The 21,485-nt window shown below is 45.9% G+C and overlaps 1 long non-coding RNA gene across 1 annotated transcript; it reads right to left on the bottom strand.

Annotated features, from left to right (window-relative positions):
* Positions 1-13,273: 13,273 nt before the first annotated feature.
* Positions 13,274-18,050, bottom strand: LOC309521220. Its single transcript, XR_014214577.1, has 4 exons — positions 17,981-18,050; positions 16,937-17,014; positions 16,444-16,563; positions 13,274-13,424 (listed from the first exon to the last, which is right to left on the bottom strand). It is a non-coding gene; the product is annotated as an uncharacterized lncRNA (long non-coding RNA).
* Positions 18,051-21,485: the final 3,435 nt, after the last annotated feature.

Raw genomic sequence — 21,485 nt, 5'->3', positions numbered from 1 at the left:
CCACAAGCTGGACCCAAGTACACTGAAATTTCTGTGCTAAGCGGAAGTTGGGGCTGGATTGCCAGAGGATGGGTCGGTTTTATGAACTTGAGAACAGCTTTGGGAGGCATGTAGGGATGGAGGAGAAACTTCAGCTCACATTTACCAAATTCACACTTCCCGAAGCTCAGCCCTCCTTCGAAATTTGCACACCTCTGAATTTTGCATTGCAGTTCTCCAGCCAAGTGATATTTACAACAAAGCCTATCCTAGTGTGCATTGAAATTCATATATATTATATTAGGGGAAATTGCTTTGCAAATATGTGTGTGCTAGGCAAAACTGCATACATCAATGTGAATATTAGGAGAAATTTGCACCCAAATGCTGATGAATTTTCATGTGGGCTTTAAAAAGAAAAAAACCGACAAAGAGATGTGGAAATGTGGAGAAGTGAATTTAAGATGGGATAAATGAGAAACCAAAATCAACAGATTTGCTCATCCTAGCAGCACATACAGTGGTACCTCAGGTTAAGAACTTAATTTGTTCCGGAGGTCTGTTCTTAACCTGAAACAGTTCTTAACCTGAAGGACCACTTTAGCTAATGGGGCCTCCCGCTGCTGCTGCGCCGCCAGAGCACGATTTCTGTTCTCATCCTGAAACAAAGTTCTTAACCCGAGGTAATATTTCTGGGTTAGCGGAGTCTGTAACCTGAAGCGTATGTAACCTGAAGCATATGTAACCCGAGGTACCACCGTACATGCATAGCAATGGGGTCACTGAGTTTACTCTTGAGTCCCAACCAACATATTTCCTTTAACAGCCTCTCCTTGCCTTCCTTCATTATCCCCTCTAGCTTCAATGTTCAGACAGTGAGTGCCAATGCTAATTTACGCAAAATGGCACCAAACAGACACACAAACATGGAGGAGTCAGGTGGCTTAGGAGACCCGAAGATCTGCAAAGTGCCACCAAAAAAGGCTTTAAGGAGGATTAAGGAGGGGGTAATCCAAACCAGTCCAATTTGGGGTGTGCTCAGTAGCCACAGCATGCTTAATGACTGACGGATGTGTTGGCTGTTTGCAGTTTAGTAGCGCAGAGAGCTTTGCTGGGGAGACCATGCATTAAAAAGGGAGTCAAAAATAACTTAAACAAGCTTTTAATTACAAAAACAAAAACTCCTTATACACTAAATACATCAACAACAAACCGGACCCAACCACCAACCCATCCCCAAGGGTAATGGGAGAGCTAGGTGCTGCTCCTTATATACTACACCCAATTGCCAACACAGCTTAATCAATACAACTCAGCAGCACCTGCTATGTTTCACAGCTGTAAAGCTGGGTCTCGTTATCTTGCTCTGGCCCTTGCTCTGGCCCCTTAAAGACATACACATCGGGTGGAACAGTGATGAAGCTTTACATTTAAAGAAACCATTCAACAGGATGGAGGTGAGGCATGAAAAACCAGGTGGGAGGGGATGTGAGTGGCTGGAAGGCTCCACACTGCAAAATTTTGTTCAGATCCCAACAGGCCATGGCCCTGATCCAGCAGGACACCTCTTGTGCTCTTAGATTGGAACCCAATATACCCCACCCTTCTGTCTCCTGAACACCACACAGATCCTATAGGCTGTGGTTATTTTGACCATCTACTTGACAACACTGATGCATATCAGTATACTTAGCACAAAGATGCCATCTTCTCCAAGGCACAAGGTGTTTTCAACAACCTATACTGACGTGGGGACCGTGGCAGGAGGAAAGCCGATTGTGTGAATTGGCAGGCGGCCAAGAAGATTTATGTCAAAAGGATCGAACCACAAGTGAATTGATAATTCTGCCTGTGGCTGGAATTGCCATCCTCTTTATCAAGGTGAGGGGGGAAGCGAATACTGTTCTACTCATCCTCTCCCACTCGCCCCCCATTCATCTTTTAATTTCCAGCTTGGCAACTGTATCTGCTAGATTGAACATAGCCAAAGGAATGGTTTCTCCATCTCAGGCCAGCCTGAAAGTGAGCTATTAAAGGCTTTGCCTGTGTCCATAGCACAGAAGCTCATTGCCCCATTCTCCTTGTGGAAAACCATGCAAGCGTGAGTGAGCACTGCTGCTCTTTGCTATGCAAATGTTGGTGTTAATTGCACCAAAATGAGAAGCATATTACTTAAATCAGGGCACTCTCCTGAAGGGTATTGGTGTGTGTGTGTGTGTGTGTGTGTGTGTGTGTGTGTGTGTGTGATATTTTGCCAGATGTTGCTTTATGACTGTGGTTTAATACCTAGCCATCTGTTTGCTTCGTTAATCCATCTCAGCTTTTGAATTTTCACTGCATCTTATCCACCTCCTCTTCTTCTTTTTTAAATAATAATAATAATAATAACAATAACAATAATAATGCTGCACAGTCTTTTATCTCTTTTAGGCCTAAAGGATGCAGAGAAAAAGAAAAAGCAAGAACAGGGAAATAAAACTTCCAGGAAGCAGAGGGTACTATTGTATTTTAATATTCTGTTGGAAGCCGCCCAGATTGGCTGGGGAAACCCAGACAAATGGGCAGGGTATAAATAATAAATTATTATTAGGTAAAAGTAAAGGGACCCCTGACCATTAGGTCCTGTCGCAGACGACTCTGGGGCTGCAGCGCTCATCTTGCTTTATTGGCCGAGGGAGCCGGTGTATAGCTTCCAGGTCATGTGGCCAGCATGACTAAGCCGCTTCTGGCAAACCAGAGCAGCGCACGGAAACGCCGTTTACCTTCCCGCCAGAGTAGTACCTATTGATCTACTTGCACTTTGATGTGCTTTCAAACTGCTAGGTTGGCAGGAGCAGAGACCGAGCAACAGGAGCTCACCCCATTGCGGGGATTCGAACCGCCGACCTTCTGATCAGCAAGTCCTAGGCTCTGTGGTTTAACCCACAGCGCCACCAGTGTCCCTTTAAATTCTTATTCTTATTCTTATTCTTATTATTTGCTGTGAGACAAAAAATGAAAACAGCAGAGAAAAGAAGGAAGGAAGGAAGGAAGGAAGGAAGGAAGGAAGGAAGGAAGGAAGGAAGGAAGGAATTCATTTTCTCCCCCACCCCCTCTCTTTCCCACCCAGAGATGTAGGAGAATTCTGAGAGAAAGAGAAATGGGAGCAGAAATTTCCATTGCCTGGTTATTTGTCTGCCCTGAATAGAAATCAACCACCCCTGCAGAACCCCACCCTGAGTCATGTTTTCTTGGTCACACTAACCTGTGACAGAATGTTGGAGTAGAGGAGCAGAATGTTTGGGAACTGGCATTTGGGGTAATGGGACCATCAGTGACATAGTACTTGGAACCAATTTCTGCTCTTCACTTGATTCCATTTAGGAATTCCTTGTTCGCAGGATACAGCAGGAAGGGCAAGGGAGAGCAGTTGGCCAAGGTCACCCAGGGCGTCTACCCTCCAGGCAAGACCTGAAGTAGATCTCTTGGGCCCAACACCCTGTTTCCCTCTATCAACCCCCCTCTGCTTCCTTGCCAGCATTAGAGCTGTCGGAACAAGAGCATCTGCTTCAGCTTAGTGTTAATTCACTTAGTTTGCTTGTTTAACTAAGTTGAACTGCTCCTTTGATTAGTTCCATTTTAAGCAAAGTTTAATCAAACATCTGAAAGTAAACAAAATCAAATTGAACTAATTGAAGTAAATGGGAGTCAAATTATGGCCTCGTTAAGCAAGTTAAAGCAAAAGTACGCAAAGCTGGATTTCCCGCAAATGTCGAGCCACGGCGCAGATTTAAAATTTGGGAACTAAAGAAACCTAGAAGCCAAAGCTCAAAGAGAGATGGGTGCATTCATTCCAACCTCTGGCTGGCATATAGAACATAGCTGGAAATATCAGCCAAACTGAGCATGGAAGCTTTGGAAAAGAAGGGGTTGCTTCTAACTAATTTTTGCTCTGAGTAGACCCACTGAAATTAATGGACCTAAGTAATGTCTGTTGTTTCAATGAATCTAACACTGGAAACAATCCTTTGCATGTAGAGTGATCATATGTACTATTTTACAGAGGACCATCCTCTATTTGAAAGGATGCCAGAAGACTACCCTTTATTTGAAAGCATCATATTTAAAGGGTTGTCCAGTCCAAAACCAGCTTAAAATAAAGAAACCTACTCCTGCAATTGCCCATCAACAGTTAACACCAGACTGAACAGGCATGGAGGTGACTTGACCACAGTCTTCACCAATACAGTGAGATGTATAGTATTACAGCAATTTTTTTCTAAATGGGTCTAAATCAGGCATCCCCAAACTCGGCCCTCCAGATGTTTTGGGACTACAACTCCCATCATCCCTAGCTAACAGGACTAGTGGTCAGGGATGGTGGGAATTGTAGTCCCAAAACATCTGGAGGGCCGGGTTTGGGGATGCCCGGTCTATGGTCTATGGCCCTCCAGGTGCTGCTGGACTCCAACTCCCATCAACCCCAGCAATCATCATCAAGGTTGATGGGAGTTGGAGTCTACCAACATCTGGAGGGTCACAGGTTCCTCATCCTTGCAAATCCTCTTTGGTCTTCTTTGTTTTGGTGATTCACAGGCAGCCACATTGCAACAGGCCCTATAATACAGTCGCTGGGAAAGCAATGCCCTTAATTTGGGGACACCCACTGCCTTGCGAGATATCTTCAGGAGAAGAAAAAGCTAAGGAATAAGCCCTATACAAATCTGGAGTGGAGTCCCAAATACAGTTGAGTGATGCCTTGTATGCCTCCTTCCAGCAACTCCTGCAGCCAAGCTGGTGCCAAATGTATTGCTCTGTTTCCTTTGGACCACATCAGCAAGGTTCTCCAGCAGTTTGATTTCACCCCTGGAGGTGAACTCCATTGTCTCTCGAGATGGACGGATGCCAACATCCGCTGGGGGAAGTGGGAGAGATTTGTTAAAATGTTGCAAGTTTTTGTCGTGCCTCTAGTGCACATCGATCTGTTTCCATGCACTTGAAAATTAAGGATGGTGCGTTGAATCTGTGGCCCTCCAAAAGGAAGGCAACACGCAGCCCCCAGTCTCCGATTTTGCACTGTACAACTGCGGAGAGATGCTCTGAACTACTGATAGCCTATCATACGACAACTATTATTTAGGAAATCACTTTAACCAAAAGACCCAGCACCCTTTTGGATTTTGAATAACTGAATGATCAGGTTTTTGTAGAGTGGGTGAATGCAGCAGACACCAGGCTCTAAGGGGTCTGCAACAATTGCTCTATTCGGTTATACAGCATTCGTGAATACGGAGAGTGCGTCGTTCAAAGATTGCAAGCTCAGACACCAATCTGCGTGCATTCGAACTCATGAATGGAGGGAAGGGAGTTCATTGCCTCTGCCTGTCATTGGCCTCCTGCTTTAAACCCACCAGTTCCAATGGAAACCAGTCACTGCCCATTCCTACCTGTAGGCAGAGCGGAGGCTGAGCTAAGCATTATCCTGTGATAAGTTTTGGCTTGCAAATCAAAGGCAATGATTAGGGTTGGGTGAATCTGTCAATTTTAATTTATATCCATTTCTTACTTTTCCGGCCTTACCTTAAGTCTGCCCAATTCTGCATCAGTTTGTGGGGTGAGAGTTTTTGTTTCGTTTTTTAAGGTGAAAATTCATTTGCATTACTCTATGCATTTCTCCATGGGACGCAGGTGGCGCTGTGGGTTAAACCACAGAGCCAAGGACTTGCTGATCAGAAGGTCGGTGGTTCGAATCCCCACGATGGGGTGAGCTCCCGTTGCTCAGTCCCTGCTCCTGCCAACCTAGCAGTTCGAAAGCACGTCAAAGTGCAAGTAGATAAATAGGTACCACTCCGGCAGGAAGGTAAACGGCGTTTCCGTGTGCTGCTCTGGTTCGTCAGAAGCGGCTTAGTCATGCTGGCCACATGACCCGGAAGCTGTACGCCGGCTCCCTCGGCTAATAAAGCGAGATGAGTGCAGGAACCCCAGAGTCGGCCACGACTGGACCTAATGGTCAGGGGTCCCTTTACCTTCAGCTTTTATGCATTTTTCCTAATATATTGAAAGCAATCTTCCCTGATATCATGCATTTGGGTAAATTTTCACCCCTGCGTATATATACTTTCTTTTGGGGTACACTTTCCTCTGGTGTGCATAAATTGCAAAATTTGGAGAAGTGTGGATTTCAAGGGCTTGTTTTGGTTCAAGCATTGGTTTGGGAAGTGCAAGTCAGGTATTAGGCATTAAAATGTCAACAGGAAAAAAATGATCTCCCCTCCCTTGTGAGGAGTGGATTGGACATCTTCTCCTGCACCTGAAGGCACTAGGCTAGCTTAGGAGGCACAGAGTGGGTTAGTTTAAGGGAGATCAGGGGAAATGGTGGTGGAACACAGAACGTTGCCTTATGTGCTGAGTCAAACCAATGGTCCCTCTTAACTCAGTACTGTCTACACTGGCTGGCAGTGGCTTTCCATGATTTCTGGCAGGGGTCCTTCTCAAATCGACTTGGAAGGGGGTTGAATTAGGGACCTTCTGCATGCAAAGCAGATGCTCTACTGAGCCATGGCCCTTCCCAAAGGAGAAGCTGGCTTCTACAGAGTCAATCTGTTGGTCCATCTAACTCAGTATTGTCTCCACTGGCTGGAAGCAGCACTCTTGGATTTCAGGCAGAGGACTCCCCCATCCCTACCTGGAGATTTCAGAGCTATAACCTCGTATGCACCTTCTACCACTTAGTGGCTCGTATTGCCATCGCTTGATCCAGCTGCCTCACTCTGTTTTGTGGGTGAGCTGCTCCTGAGCAAACCCCTCTGCATAGGCAGCGGATGAGCATTTCCAGGTTGCAAAGTGTGTGGGATTCCTAGTTAGAAGAAATAAATTAACCTTCCATCGATTAGGAACCGAAGGCCTGTCAAGGAATCTGCCCCAGCCGCCCCACGGAACGGACACTCAAATTCAATAGCAACAGCTCTCTGCAACCTTTTAAGTGCTGACAACAGCTTTTAACCCTGGCTCACGTATTCATTCCGTGTGTTAATTAAGGGCTCCACAGCCAGGGAGGAGAGAGAAGTCAATTAATTAATTGCATCCACACTCACTGAAAGGCACACGCCAGAAAGCGAAAGGAACTGGTACCGTAAGAGGTGGTGGTGGTGGAGTCTCGCCTAGGTGACTCTCAGAGATATTACTATCAGTGGCTATCTTTCACAGCATCCAGATCTTCCGAGGCAGCAACTGGCCTCCTTTCACCAAATGCTGCAGGGAAAGTAAAAGAGGGTGGCTCTCTCTCAATCTGCTTTGGAGGTGCCCTCTCTGCTGCTCATGGCAGAGTAGCCTATAGTACAATATACAAGTCCAAAGTCCTATAACACTTGTCCACAGTCAAGGAAGCAGTCTGTAAAGGCATTACAGAGAATGGAGCCATCCTTTTGCTGTTTTATGTTATTATTTTTCTGCGCCCCCTCCTTTCCCCCCTCCTTTGGTGGTTTCACTTTATTTATTTATTTATTTTCTCCGGGAAGCTTAAGTAACCTGCTGAAGTGCATTAAAACGCTCTTGCCAAGCCCTCGTTTATTGTAAATATAACAGCAAATCCATTGTAAACAGCAGCAAGAGGCTGTGGGAACACATTCATCAAAATAAACAGCTCTTGGAAAGGAGAGAGAGAGAGAGAGAGAGAGAGAGAGAGAGAGAGAGAGAGAGAAGTCCTCTGCTCTGCTTGTTTAACTAGCATTGCAGCTCCTCACCACGTAGCCGATTTCCAAATACACAATTTATTGCCATGCCCAGATTTGCTTAGGAGCTAGGATGACACTCCTCTGGGGCTACTTTGAACATCCAGTTAATCAAAGCACAATGCCAACCCCGATCATATTTACAATCTGGCAGGCAATTAGTCGATAATAAATAAATAAAAGCGGGGATCAGCGGGGTGAAGACAAATGGCATTGTTGTGCCTGTATCAATGGGCTTATAGATTCCAAAAAGATGTGTCAGTAAGCGCTGCAGAGAATAAATATTTATCAATGGGAAGTGTCATTCATATAATATGATAAAGTATCTTTACCCATGGCAGAAAGAGAAATTTAAAAAAACAAACCAACCCAACAGCACACTAGATTAACCACCTAATCATTCCCAGAGATGGGTGGAGTTTGGAGGCAATTTCGTTAGCCCTGCCAAGCTACCGCAGGAACTTAAGGTGAAATAGGTCTCTGCATTTGGTACAGGAAATCAATAATAAAATAAAGGCATGTGGTCTAATCTGGATCCACTCAAAACTGACAGGATTTTTTGTCGTAAACTTCAGTGGGTGCAAAGTCACACCCCAGGATCTCTGTGGACCCATGGCCATTGTGAGAAGAGGATGCTAGGAGTCCTAGGATTGGTAGTGGGACATTGGTGAATGGTAAGATGGAGAAGAGGGAGAAGATGGGGAGGGGGAGATGTTGGAAGCAGAAGAGGTGACAGGGCGTAGTGAGCAGGGAGAGTCTGTAGCAGAAAGAAGTCCAGAAGCAGAAGCAGAAGCTAAATCAGGAAAGGATGGAGGCCAATAGGCAGAGATGAGTCTAGCTGGTGAAGAGACACAGCTGTCTCCCTCTTCTGCTGCAACAAGCTCCCCTCCCTCTGATCTCCCTAAACCAAGCGAAGCATGAAAAGGACAGAGGTGGCATTAGTTTCACACAGGAGCAGTCTCAAATTGCTTGGGGAAAACCCTGGAGAAAAAGGGACTTGGGCAGCTATGGGGAGGTAGGGACCTTCAGTCTCAGCAACTACTTTTGGGGGGCGAGACCTACCCACTAGAGATGTGTTGCTGGGCTCATTTGGCCTGACACTCCTGTGCAGATCCTGTTTTTGCTAATAAAGGGTCAACGCCAACTTGCACAGTGTGATTTACTGCTGTCTCACTCTTGTCTGGACCTCTTGATGAGATAGCAATTGCTGGATGCAATGTGCAGTGATCCATCAGTTATATAAGGAATGGGTGATCTTTTAGATAAGGTAAAGGTAAAGGGACCCCTGACCATTAGGTCCAGTCGTGGCCGACTCTGGAGTTGCGGCGCTCATCTCGCTTTATTAGCCGAGGGAGCCAGCATACAGCTTCCGGGTCATGTGGCCAGCATGACTAAGCCGCTTCTGGTGAACCAGAGCAGCACACGGAAACACCGTTTACCTTCCCGCCGGAGCGGTACCTATTTATCTACTTGCACTTTGACGTGCTTTCGAACTGCTAGGTTGGCAGGAGCAGGGACCGAGCAATGGGAGCTCACCTCGCCGCAGGGATTCGGACCGCCAACCTTCTGATCAGCAAGTCCTAGGCTCTGTGGTTTAACCCACAGCACCACCCGCATCCTGGTCCTAATCTGTATAGGACTTTACACATCTGTGCTAGCAACTTAATGCTTAACCTGGAAGCTACCTGGGAGCCACTGCAATTCTTTCAGAAGCTGCATAACACGGTGGCAATAGTGTGAGCAGGGTTTTTATTATTATTTACATTTGTTTTCCACCTTTCCTGCAAGCTGAAGGTAGCATACATGGCTCTCCTCCTCCCTATGTTATCCTCACAATAACCCTATGAGGTAGATTAGGCTGAGAGTGAGTGACTAACACAGAATCACGCAGTGGGGTCCATGGCTGAGTAGGGATCTGAACCTTGGTCTCTCGGGTCCTAGTCTAACAGCCCAGGCACTGCACCACACAAACACTCTGCGGCTGAATATTTTGCACTAGCTGAAGCATTCAGGCCCACCTCGAGTCTTTAAATGCAAAGCAGATGCTCTACCACCGAACATCTTATAACAGCTCCAAAGCCACGGTTACACCATGGGGTGGGGGAAGACCCTGGCACTAGCTGAAGGAGGCAGGCAGATGTTCTCATGTTTACAGCGGCAGTCAGACACAGCTCCTCATTGGGCGGGAGCTTTCCTTCCCTCGGGGCCTGTGAGTGGAAAGATAGACAAGGAGTCTCCGCAAAGGGATCCTTCCTATGCTTGCACATCACTACCCTGCTAGTGAGACCTGATGAAAATTTAAATGCTCCCTTGGTGTAGAAACCCACCACTGTCCTCCCACTTGTTGTTACATGGGCGTTTGGCAACATCCGATGCATCAGCAGGCAAATGTGTCGAAGTACCTGGGAGCAGACACTCCCAGCTGCCTTTCAAATTAAACCTCTGCAGGAAAGGCTGTGCCAATTCTTTGCAGTAGCTACGCAGCCAAGGCGTTTGAGAGGAGAGAGAGAGAGAGAGAGAGAGAGAGAGAGAGAGAACGCGCACATCTGAGCAGCAAACAGGAAGTCCTCAAATTTCGGTTTCCAGCACTTATTCCCATCACTGGGGCCATCAGGGCAGGACTTTTGGGCACAAGTCCAATGGATTGTGCGACATTGTGCCTTGCATGCAGATGGTCCCTGGTTCATCCCAGATAGCGCCAGGTGAGATTCCCTGTCTGAAACCTTGGAGAGCTGCTGCCAGTCAGTGTAGACAATACTGAGCCAGAGGGACCATTGATCTCGCTATTTGTTTTAATCTCATTTTGAGGGGTGCCTCATTTTATTTTATTTGCACCACATTGCTGCATGCCTGGCGATAGCATCTATAAATATATAGATGGTGAACTAATAATACACATTACCATCCTTTTTTTTTTTAAAGCACTCTTTCCTGGCAAATCATTAAAACATTTGAAAGCATTCCTGTTTACCCAGACATTTGGTAGAATGTTTTTAACTGCAACGGTTTTAGTTGCTATTGCTTTTAAAATATTTTAATCAGCTTCAGAACGTTCTTGCTTTGTTTCTAAATTGAGTGCCTGTTTGCCACCCTGGGCTCCTTGGGTAGGAAGTGTGAGATTTAAATAAAATAAACAAATAAATAATAAGCCCAGCGTCTAAATTACCAAGGGACGTGGGTGGCACTGTGGGTTAAACCACAGAGCCTAGGACTTGCCAATCAGAAGGTCAGCGGTTCGAATCCCCGCGACGGGGTGAGCTCCAATTGCTTGGTCCCTGCTCCTGCCAACCTAGCAGTTCGAAAGCATGTCAAAGTGCAAGTAGATAAATAGGTACCGCTCTGGCAGGAAGGTAAACGGTGTTTCCATGCGCTGCTCTGGTTCGCCAGAAGAAGCTTAGTCATGCTGGCCACATGACCCGGAAGCTGTCTGCGGACAAACGTCGGCTCCCTCGGCCAATAAAGCGAGATGAGCGCCGCAACTCCAGAGTCGGTCACAACTGGGCCTAATGGTCAGGGGTCCCTTTTCCTTTACCTTACCTAAATTACCTAAATGGCAACACCGATTTCCCCCTTCCACAGACCTGGAGCTGTATCTTGATAACTGGCTGGGCATTGCAAGTGCAGACACTTGCAGGCTTCATCCTGGCTCATCTGGAAAGTTAACCAGGGCCAGGATTGGCTGGTATCTAGACCACAGACCACCCAAAAGGCACAAGTGTTGCTGGTGGCAATTGCAAGTGATCACAGCAAACCAAGCAATGCAAGAATTACAATAGCAACTAGGGATGCCGAGAGAAATCTGGTTCATTTAAAAGTGAACAGACCTAATTCACACTTTCTAAAACAAAAGCCATCCTTCAATATTTGTACTTCTCCAGCCAGATGCAGTTCTCCTGCCAAGGAACCTATACAAAAATGTATATGCTAGTGTGCGTTGAAATGCAGATATATAAAACTGAAAATAACATACAGAAAGGGAAAATCACTTTGCAGAAACATGTGTATTAAGCATAAATGCATACAAAAATGTGTAAATTCAGAGAAATTCATGCTAAGCAAACAGGAATGTCCTGCACTCTCTTTTAACTTGTAAGTTCAAACAGCAGTGGCACAAGACACTCAACTGGCACCAATGCAGGTGAATCAGAAAAAGAGATGCACCAGTTTGAACATGCCCTTCAAAGTACATACGGAGGAGATTTTTAAAAAGCAGAAGAGATAACCTCTGCTGAGGGTGGCAGACAGAAGGCACATCAGCAAACAACTCCAGAGCACTCTGAAGCAGCCAGCCAGACACCTGCCTATCTAGTGTAAATATCAATGGCATATTGTGGTGCATAACCCAGCTGTAAAAAGTCCCCATGTGGTCTGGGAAATCCTGACAAGGTGCAGGTAAAAGTCTCCTTCTGTGAAGTGGCTTTAAGAAACCACAACAAAATCAGAGTGTGCCAAGTATTCCCTGGCTTTAGATGCTAGAAATCTAGGCAGGAAAAACAGATGTCTAACTCCCCCACAAAAAAAGTAAATTTTTGCAAATATTCACTCCTTTGAAAATCCCACTAAGCATCATTTTTACTATGGAAGGTTGCAGCCGCAGTGAGCGCTACTCCCTCGCGCCTGCCCCCCCCCCCAAGCTGTTGCTGCTGCTTCCTTCTTGGATTAGTAACATAAGCCGATCCCACCCAATCAAGGATCACAGAGTGAATGGGCTAACCGTACGATGCTCCATATTAGGGATGGAGAGGGAAAATGGTTTAGTTCACCTTTTAAAGAAAATCCGCCCAAAGCTCACTTCTTGGAACAGTACACAGCTATCCTTTCAATAGTCACACTTCTCCAAATTTTGTGATACAGTTCCCCAACCCAAAAAGCCACAAGTTTTGTATTAGAGGAAAGTGTGCATAAAAATGTCTATATTAGCGAAGACACCTTCATCTGCTCTAGCTGCAACAAAACATGTCTCTCCTGCATCAGTCTCTACGGCCACAGCAGGTGCTGCAACCTTCCAACAGTTTGACTTCACCCCCAAAGGCACACTCCTCCTTTGTCTCTCCTTTGTGTCACCCAGGAGAATGCAGCTGTGGCGATAAGGAAAGTAGAGTCATTCCGTTGTCTGGAGAGGTCGTTTCCTGATTCACATGGAGAAGCCGTTTTCAATGAAGCCCAGTGACAGAAGTGCACAGCTGTATTGAGGAAGCACTGGGTACTGAAATTTTGTACCTCCTAACAATTTTGTGTCCGGGGCAACCGCTCCTATGCCCCCCCCATGCTATGCCACTGGACGGTGCACACTGTCCTGCCACCAGCTCCTTGCTGCTGCTACTTGCCTGCCCCTGCCCCTCCACAAGCACACACATCAGCTGCCTCTCTGCCTGGTGGTGGAGCTTGCCCTAGGCAGTACTGAGACAACACAATGTAGCTTAAAGTCAGAGGACTCTAAGTAGCCCGGCTCAAGCCTGAGTGCAACTAGACAGAAACACACACACACACACAGAGAGAGAGAGAGAGAGAGAGAGAGAGAGAGAATCATACACAGTTGAAAAGCAAATGCTCTTATTGAGAAAGGTTATTAGGGTGTTCGGGAAACAGCTGCAGGCCCAGATGTAGAAATGATTGCTCAGTTAAAGATTTCTCAGCAGAAGATGGCTGTTGAATAAACCAGTGCGGAGCTTCAGAAGGGCATTTGAAGGAGCTGGATTCCTTAAGGCAGAAGACTGCACAGCCAACGTTTCATTTCTAGTAGCGGAACAAAATTGCAAACAGCTGGTGGAAGATTTTTTAACATTTCTTTCAGATGGGATGATATTGCTTTTTATTTTTATTTTTTAGCAAACAAACAAAAACCAGGCAGTCATACAAAAGGCATTCTTCCCCCCACCCCCACCCCCACCCCTATAAATAGCTAGCACTGATAAACTCACATCCATTATGTGAAAACAACAGTGATCTAGATGCGGTAGTTCTTATTCATTTCTTAAAACTGTACTCTCTCCATGTTCCACAGTATGCTCTAGGGCAGCAGTTCTCAACCTGTGGCTCCCCCAGATGTTGTTGGACTACAACTCCCATCATCTCTGAGCCCTGCCCTTGCTAGCTAGGGGTGATGGGAGTTGTAGTTCAACATCTGGGGACCCACAGGTTGAGAAAGGCTGCTCTAGGGCTTAGGAACCTGTTGCCCACCAAATGTTGTTGGATTCCAACTCCCAACAGCCCCAGCCAGCATGGTCAATGGTCAGGGGATGCCAGGAGTTGCAGTCCAACAATATACTGTATTTCACCACGTAATGGTCACATTTTTAATGCTGATTTTTCTTTTCAGAAAGATAAGGCGCAACCATTATGCGAGGAAGCAATTTTTATTAATGAACATAGTTATGTTTATGTTGCTCGTGGCAGCTTTGCCCACCCACCCACTCCCCTTGCACCTTCAGCTGGTACAGAGAATGCGCACTGCGAATGCCCTGAGACAACTGTGTGGTGAATGTCTTGGGACTGATATTAGGGACCCAAAAAGGGGGGGAGCGACTATTATGCTAGTATCGAGGGCCGCAAGTTCTGTGCCCCTAAATCCATGCAGCTCTCTGGGATTTCAGGCAGGGGTTTCTCCCAGCCCCACGTACAGATGCCAGGGATAGATCAAGGCATGCCTTCCCTCCCTAGCAGCTTGCAGAGGCTTCTCCGTTGATTTTACAGTGGGGATGGGACATAGCTCACTGGTAGGCCACTTGCTTTGCATGAAGAAAGTCCCAGGTTCAATCCCTGGCATCTCTGAAATCCTGGAGTGATGCCTACAATTGATGTAAACAGTACTGTGCTCGATGGACCAGTAGTCTGTCTCTGTATAAAGCAGTTCCTATGTTCCTTTGGCAAACAGGGATAGGGTCAATGTCTACTCTAGGCTGAGGAGGATCCCAAGTCAAGACACTCTCCATGTCCCTCCTTCCTTCAGTGAGTCCTCATTGCAACAGTTCCAGGGGGTTCTTGTAAGAGGACCTTTGTAGGGGTGGTGTGGCTCCTCAGCAGATGCCTGACATGTCAACTCTTGATCTGGATCCAAATAAATGCTTTCCATTTATTCCATTTCCATGGGAGAGTATACTTTCAGGAAAGGCCTTCCTAGACATTTCCACATAATTTAAAACAACAAGAACAAAACGATCACAACTGCATTCTCCATTCATGGGTATTTCCTTCCACAGAAGGGAAGCTTCATCGTCCGATTAATTATTCATTGCAAATCAGGCACTCGGCTGTAGCAGTTTAAAATTTTTTGCAACAGACATTTGTTTTACCGACTCGTAGCCTGGATGCAAAATCATTCTACACAGTGGTTGTATTTGGATGCATAAACACTTGGTAAAGAGGAGCAAAAGTGGAACTCTGTTGGCATCTTGCAGACCAGTGAGGGGGGGGGGAATCAATGAGTTGGTCTTTAAAAGCACCATTTGCAACCCACTACAATTATAACAACCTATATTCTTCATATCACAAAGATGTAAACCAATGAAGTGTTTATACTATTGTTATAATATGTTCTGCTATAACAACTCCCTTTGGAATCCTCATCCCACCCATCCTCTGCTTCATTTCTGCAGAACATCTACAGTGGTGCCCCGCAAGACGAATGCCTCGCAAGACGAAAAACTCGCTAGACGAAAGAGTTTTCTGTTTTTTGAGTCGTTCCGCAAGATGAATTTCCCTATGGGCTTGCTTCGCCCTAAACGGCCTCGGTCCAGTATACCTGAAGGAGCGTCTCCACCCCCATCAGTCTGCCCGGACGCTGAGGTCCAGCGCCGAGGGCCTTCTGGCGGTTCCCTCATTGCGAGAAGCAAAGCTACAGGGAACCAGGCAGAGGGCCTTCTCGGTAGTGGCGCCCGCCCTGTGGAACGCCCTTCCAGCAGATGTCAAAGCGATAAACAACTACCTGACATTCAGGAGACATCTTAAGGCAGCCCTGTTCAGGGAAGTTTTTAACGTGTGATATTTTACTGTATTTTTGGTTTTTATGGAAGCCGCCCAGAGTGGCTGGGGAGGCCCAGCCAGATGGGCGGGGTATAAATAATAAATTATTATTATTATTATTATTATTATTATTATTATTATTATTATGAAACGTCTTGCGAGTTCTTGTGAGTTTGTTTCCTTTTTCTTAAAGCCGCTAAGCCATTAATAGCCGCTAAGCCGCTAATAGCTGTGCTTCGCAAGACAAAAAAACCGCAAGACGAAGAGACTCGTGAAACAGATTAATTTCGTCTTGCGAGGCACCACTGTATTTGTTTTCAGATGGGGGTCATAAAGACCCCCTGCAAGTTGCTCTACCCACTTTTGCTTCTGGACTTGCCCATCACTGGGGTTGTGGTCCTTGGAAGGTTGATCAGAAAGGAATGTGACCCTCAGGGTGGAAAAAGTTCCCCATCCCTGCCTCATAAGAGCAAGTAGTGCTGTAGCATCTTACCTGCCTTTGCTCTGTGGGTTCCTCCATGGAACCTCAATAAGATTTTTTAAAAAAAACACAACACCTTGTATTAAAATCATTCTTTAAAAAACAGCCTGGTGCACAATGAACTGGGTAACTTTTTTAATCTGTCAAATGGTGGTTTAATTGACAAGTGCAACCCAGGAGTAGACAATGCGGTGCTCCGCAGATGTTGCCAGACCTGGACTCCCATCTGCCCCAATGTTCAGCTAAAGAATCCCTAACAGATGACCAACCAACCAACCTTTGTTTAAAAACTTCCAAAGGAGGAGAGTACACCAACCGTCCAAGGTAGTCTGTTCCACTATCAAGCAGCTCTTTCCCCCAGAAAGTTTCTCCTAACATTTCGTCGGAATCTCCTTTGTTGTGGTTTGAATCCATTGGTTCGAGTCCTACCCTCTGGAGCAGCAGAAAACAAGTTTGCTCCATCTTCCATGAAACAGCCCTTAAGAACTCTTGTTAGAAAGGCGAGGATTTACTGCAATGTATTGTTGTGCTTCTTGCCTGTATTTCCTAGAATGCTTGAAAGGAAGGGAGCCTTCGCTTCACCAGCAGCAATTGCATGCTGGAAGCCAAGCGAGACTGCCTTTTTAGAGGGACACTTCAGGCAGAAATGGAAACATATCATATGCTCTGATTGGACATGATTTGCAGCTGTAATGCAGAAGTAGAGAGAAGCAAATATACCATTTCCTATCTCTCCCACCATTCGCTCCCACCTCAAGCCCCCGCCCTGGGCAAACACACAGGGTTTTCTTGATCTTATCTTTACCTTTCACAAAGCCTTTAAAAGCCATCTGTAGGGATTTGTAAAGGCTGTTTCTTGTTTCAAATAAACTGCAAAAGTGATCTGTATGGAACAGATGGAAACAAATAAAAAAAGCTTATCAGGATGCCAGGGAGGGGAGGGTGTGTGTGTGTGGAGGTAACACTTGCTACATTTGGAAAATATCAGATATGAGTTAGCAGAAATGTTGCCTATGAGATGCACCAAGTTGGCGCTTGGCCAGCAATTTCCTCTCCTTCATAATAAGCCAGAGTGCTCTGCAGCCACTTGAGATGGATAAACCCATCAATTTTGGTTTCTCTCTTTCTCGTTTCTGCACTCTTCATTTTTCTGCATCACTCGCCATTTCTTTTTAACATCCTCATTAAAACACATCTGCATTCCAGTGCAAACTTTCTCCCAATATATACATTTTTGCAAAGCACTTGCCCATAATACAGTGGTACCTCGGGTTACAGGCGCTTCAGGTTACAGACTCTGCTAACCCGGAAGTAGTACCTTGGGTTAAGAACATTGCTTCGGGATGAGAACAGAAATCACACAGTGGTGGGAGCGACAGCAGCGGGAGGCCCCATTAGCTAAAGTGGTACCTCAGGTTAAGAACGGACCTCCGGAATGAATTAAGTTCTTAACCAGAGGTACCACTGTATACTGCACGTTGCATATTATTTTTCACTAATATCTGTATTTTTATGGTGGCTTCACCGTACTGTAAGCATTTTTGCACACATTGTTTGCTTGGAGGACTGCATCTTATTATTGGGAGAAGTGCACATTTCCAAATATAACTTTTTTAAAAAATTTGCAAATAGTTTCAGAGAGTGCAAATTAGGTAGGTCGTGATTATTGGAAGAGTGTGCCCTAATGTATCCAAAGTGTGCAGTATAAGGTTTGCAAATCTGGATACAGAGCAGACTTTACCTGTTGCAATCAGACTCAGAGAGATGCTTGTAGAGTGAGTGAAATAACAAAGTCATTTATTGTATGAAGCACATAACTTGGACGGAAAAGTTTCCATTTCTAACCTACCTAACTAATCTAGAGAAGAACAAGGTAGCCGTTGCTTGCTCCTTTGTTCTCAGAGGATAGCTCCAGCTTGACCTGTCATCTTGAGATCCAAGAGAGGAGGAGGAGGAGGAGGAGGAGGAGGAGGAGGAGGAGGAGGTTGTAAACAGGATATATCAGTCTAAACAACAAAGAGATAGAGAGGTCAGCTCAAGAGCTTAAAGGTACATGTATATCCATAACCAAAATAACTTTATTGGCTTTTAAATTAGTTTCCAAAGACCAGAGCTGATGGGAATTGCAGCCTCCAACATCAGGCAGGCAACAGATTCCCCATAGACATTGGAAGATGCCTTATACTGTGTCAGACAATTTGGGCTCCAACTAGCTCAGTATAGCCTGCACTGACTGGCAGCAGCTCTCTGGGGGTTTCAAGCAGGGGAGATGTCCAGGATTGATCCTGGGATATTCACGCAAAGCAGATGCTCTGCTGCTGAGCTGCAGCCCTTCCCACAAGGGAAAGGTAGTGGTGACCCATTAGCACAAGTTTACTCCCTAAAAATTAAGCTGAGCCATTTACCAGACTACTTTGGATTGCCTTCGAGAAGTTATTAGGGAGCTAATTAAAACAAAGAGACGTTTTTGGTATTCAGAACTCATAGTGCATTTATTCAGCAGCACTCAAGGCAAAAGCTGGAGAAAAAGCCATGGATGACAAAGCACCATTCTTCCTGGGATGGAGCAGGGATGTCCACTCTGCTCCTTGTTACGCAAAGAATTCTCCTCTGATCTAAATATACTGGTAAAGATGAAAAGGGGTTGTTCTCTTTCCTTGCCTTATAATGAATGGGAAAGAGAGGGAGGGGACTTGGGAACTGCTCGTAAACCAAAACAGCGGGGTGGAGGGGAAGTGTCCTGGGAAATGATAATATAAACTATGAAATCAAAAGAAGCATTCCCCACAAAACACAAAATCTCTTAGGATTTACATAACACAAAAGGAAAAGCACACATCCAGCAGAGTTTCAGGGGCTACGTGGGAGCAGGAAAATGTTCTGCCTTTTTTTCTTTTGTTTAACTAGCCGGAGGCTGCATAAGCACTTTACTCCAAGGATCCTGGGAACTGTAGTTCACCACTCAAAGTGCTGCAAATCCCACTTTTCGTGATTCTCTGAAAAGGAATATGCTTTGAATGTGTGTGCAGCCATAGCTTGAGTGTGTTGGGGAGTGTTATATACTGACTGTGCATCCCACCATAAGTCTACTGAATATTTCTAAATTACACCTATACATATTAACTGCATGCAGCTGAATGAAGCGGCAGAGCCAATGTGGTGTAGTGGTTAGAGTGCTGGGATAGGGTAGAAAGACCGAGAATCAAATCCTCTTTCACCCATGAAGCTCACTAGGCTACACAAAACCATCAGTCTAACCTACCACACAGGGTTATTGTGAGGATAAACTGAAGGGGGGATGAGAAAGAAGCATGTATGCCACCTTCAGCTCTTTGGATGAAAGGTTTGTTGTTTAGTCGTGTCCGACTCTTTGCGACCCCATGGACTAGAGCCCGCCAGGCACTCCTGTCTTCCACTGCCTCCCAAACTCATGCTGGTTGTTTCGAGAACACTGTCCAACCATCTCGCCCTCTGTCATCCCCTTCTCCTTGTGCCCTCCATCTTTCCCAACATCAGGGTCTTTTCCAGGGAGTCTTCTCTTCTCATGAGGTGGCCAAAGTATTAGAGCTTCAGCTTCAGGATCTGTCCTTCCAGCGAGCACTCAGGGCTGAGTTCCTTCAGAATGGATAGGTTTGATCTTCTTACAGTCCATGGGACTCTCAAGAGTCTCCTCCAGCACCATAATTCAAAAGCATCAATTCTTCGGCCATCAGACTTCTTTATGGTCCAGCTCTCACTTCCATACATCACTTTTGGGAAAACCATAGCTTTAACTATACAGACCTTTGTTGACAAGGTGATGCCTCTGCTTTTTTAGATGCTGTCTAGGTTTGCAATCACTTTTCTCCCAAGAAGCAGGCGTCTTTTAATTTCGTGACTGTGTCACCATCTGCAGTGATCATGGAGCCCAAGAAAGTAGATATAAATAAATGTTGGCCATCTCTCTCCTAACTTATTCAGAAATATGCAAGACTCCCCCACTCTTTCCAGTCTCAATTTCTCTTTATCCCCCAGACAAAACTCACCCAGTAGGCCAAGCAAATTTGGCCCAGAAGTATATCTGCTCTACAGGTACATGAAAAATGGGGTTAGTTATGGAAACGAGGGTCGCAGTGTCCAGGTCCATTCATATGAGGAAAGGCGGTCTTTGAGGTATTCCGGCCTTAAGTCATTTAAGGCTTTCTAGGTCAAAACCTGCTCTTTGAATTGGGGCTGGAAACTAATTATACTCTTGCTGTCTTGTCCCTGTGAGCAACCTGGCCACTGAATTCTGCACCAGCTGAAGTTTCCAAACCATCTTCAGAGGCAGCCCTACATTTAACATGTTGCAGTAATCTAGAGCAGGCTTCCTCAACCTTGACCCTCCAGATGTTTTTGGCCTACAACTTCCATGATCCCTAGCTAGCAGGACCAGAGGTCAGGGATGATGGGAATTGTAGTCTCAAAACATCTGGTTGAGGAAGCCTGATCTAGAGTTTACCAGAGCATAGATGGCCCTTAGTCTGATCCAGCAGGGTTCTTGGGTTTTTAAAAAATGTTCTTATGGACCTTATTTAAGGTCAGGGCTGTAGCTCAATGAAAGAGCAACCGCTTTGCATGCAGAAGGTCCCATGTTGAACCCCTAATGGCATCTTCAGGTGGGCTGGAAAACAAGCCCTTTTTGAAGCCTTGAAGAGCTGCTACCAGTCAGTGTTGACTATGTTGGGCTAGATCAGCCAATGGTCTAGAGAAGCTTCCTATGTCCCCACGTTTTATGGAGCCCCTAGAGCTCCCCCTGGTGCCCCTGAACTCTCCTGCATCTTTCCCCTGGGCAAGATAGAAAGGTCACAAATAAACATGTAGCAGCAGGCACATCCTTTACGTCCCAATCTTGTTTCTCCCGGAGGCCATCTCAGCCCCCAGCCCATTACTCCAGAGCAACCACCATCGCCCCAACGGCCTTCTTCTTGCCTCTCTACAGCGCACTGTTATGCTTGCATCCCTCAAGGTCATCCGAGTTTGTTTGCAAAAGGCTTCTGCATCGTAAAGTGGCATTTTAAGTACACATGCGTCCGCCTTGCAATCTCGCCAGCACCCAAGGTCACCGTGCAGAGCCTGTCAAGGGGTGAAGAGGGCAAAGTGCCTGATTCCTCTCTGAAATTGAAAACGCTGCCCTTCCCGTTGGTTCCTTGAGGGCTGTCACGAGACATACAATTCAGCTGTTAACTGAGAGGGAGGAAGAGGAGTGTGTCTCGCATATGCACCAGCGGGGTGGGTGGGTGTCTGGTGGAGGGAGGGAGGTTGTTTAAATAGCTGTGAAAAGCACAGGGTGTGTGTTTTACCCAGAGATATATTACACTTGATTAGGCGATGCG

The sequence above is a fragment of the Podarcis vaucheri genome (genome assembly GCF_965113315.1).
Source record: "Podarcis vaucheri genome assembly, chromosome: 16".
NCBI classification, from domain to species: domain Eukaryota; kingdom Metazoa; phylum Chordata; class Lepidosauria; order Squamata; family Lacertidae; genus Podarcis; species Podarcis vaucheri.
This window is presented reverse-complemented; position numbering and strand designations above follow the sequence as displayed.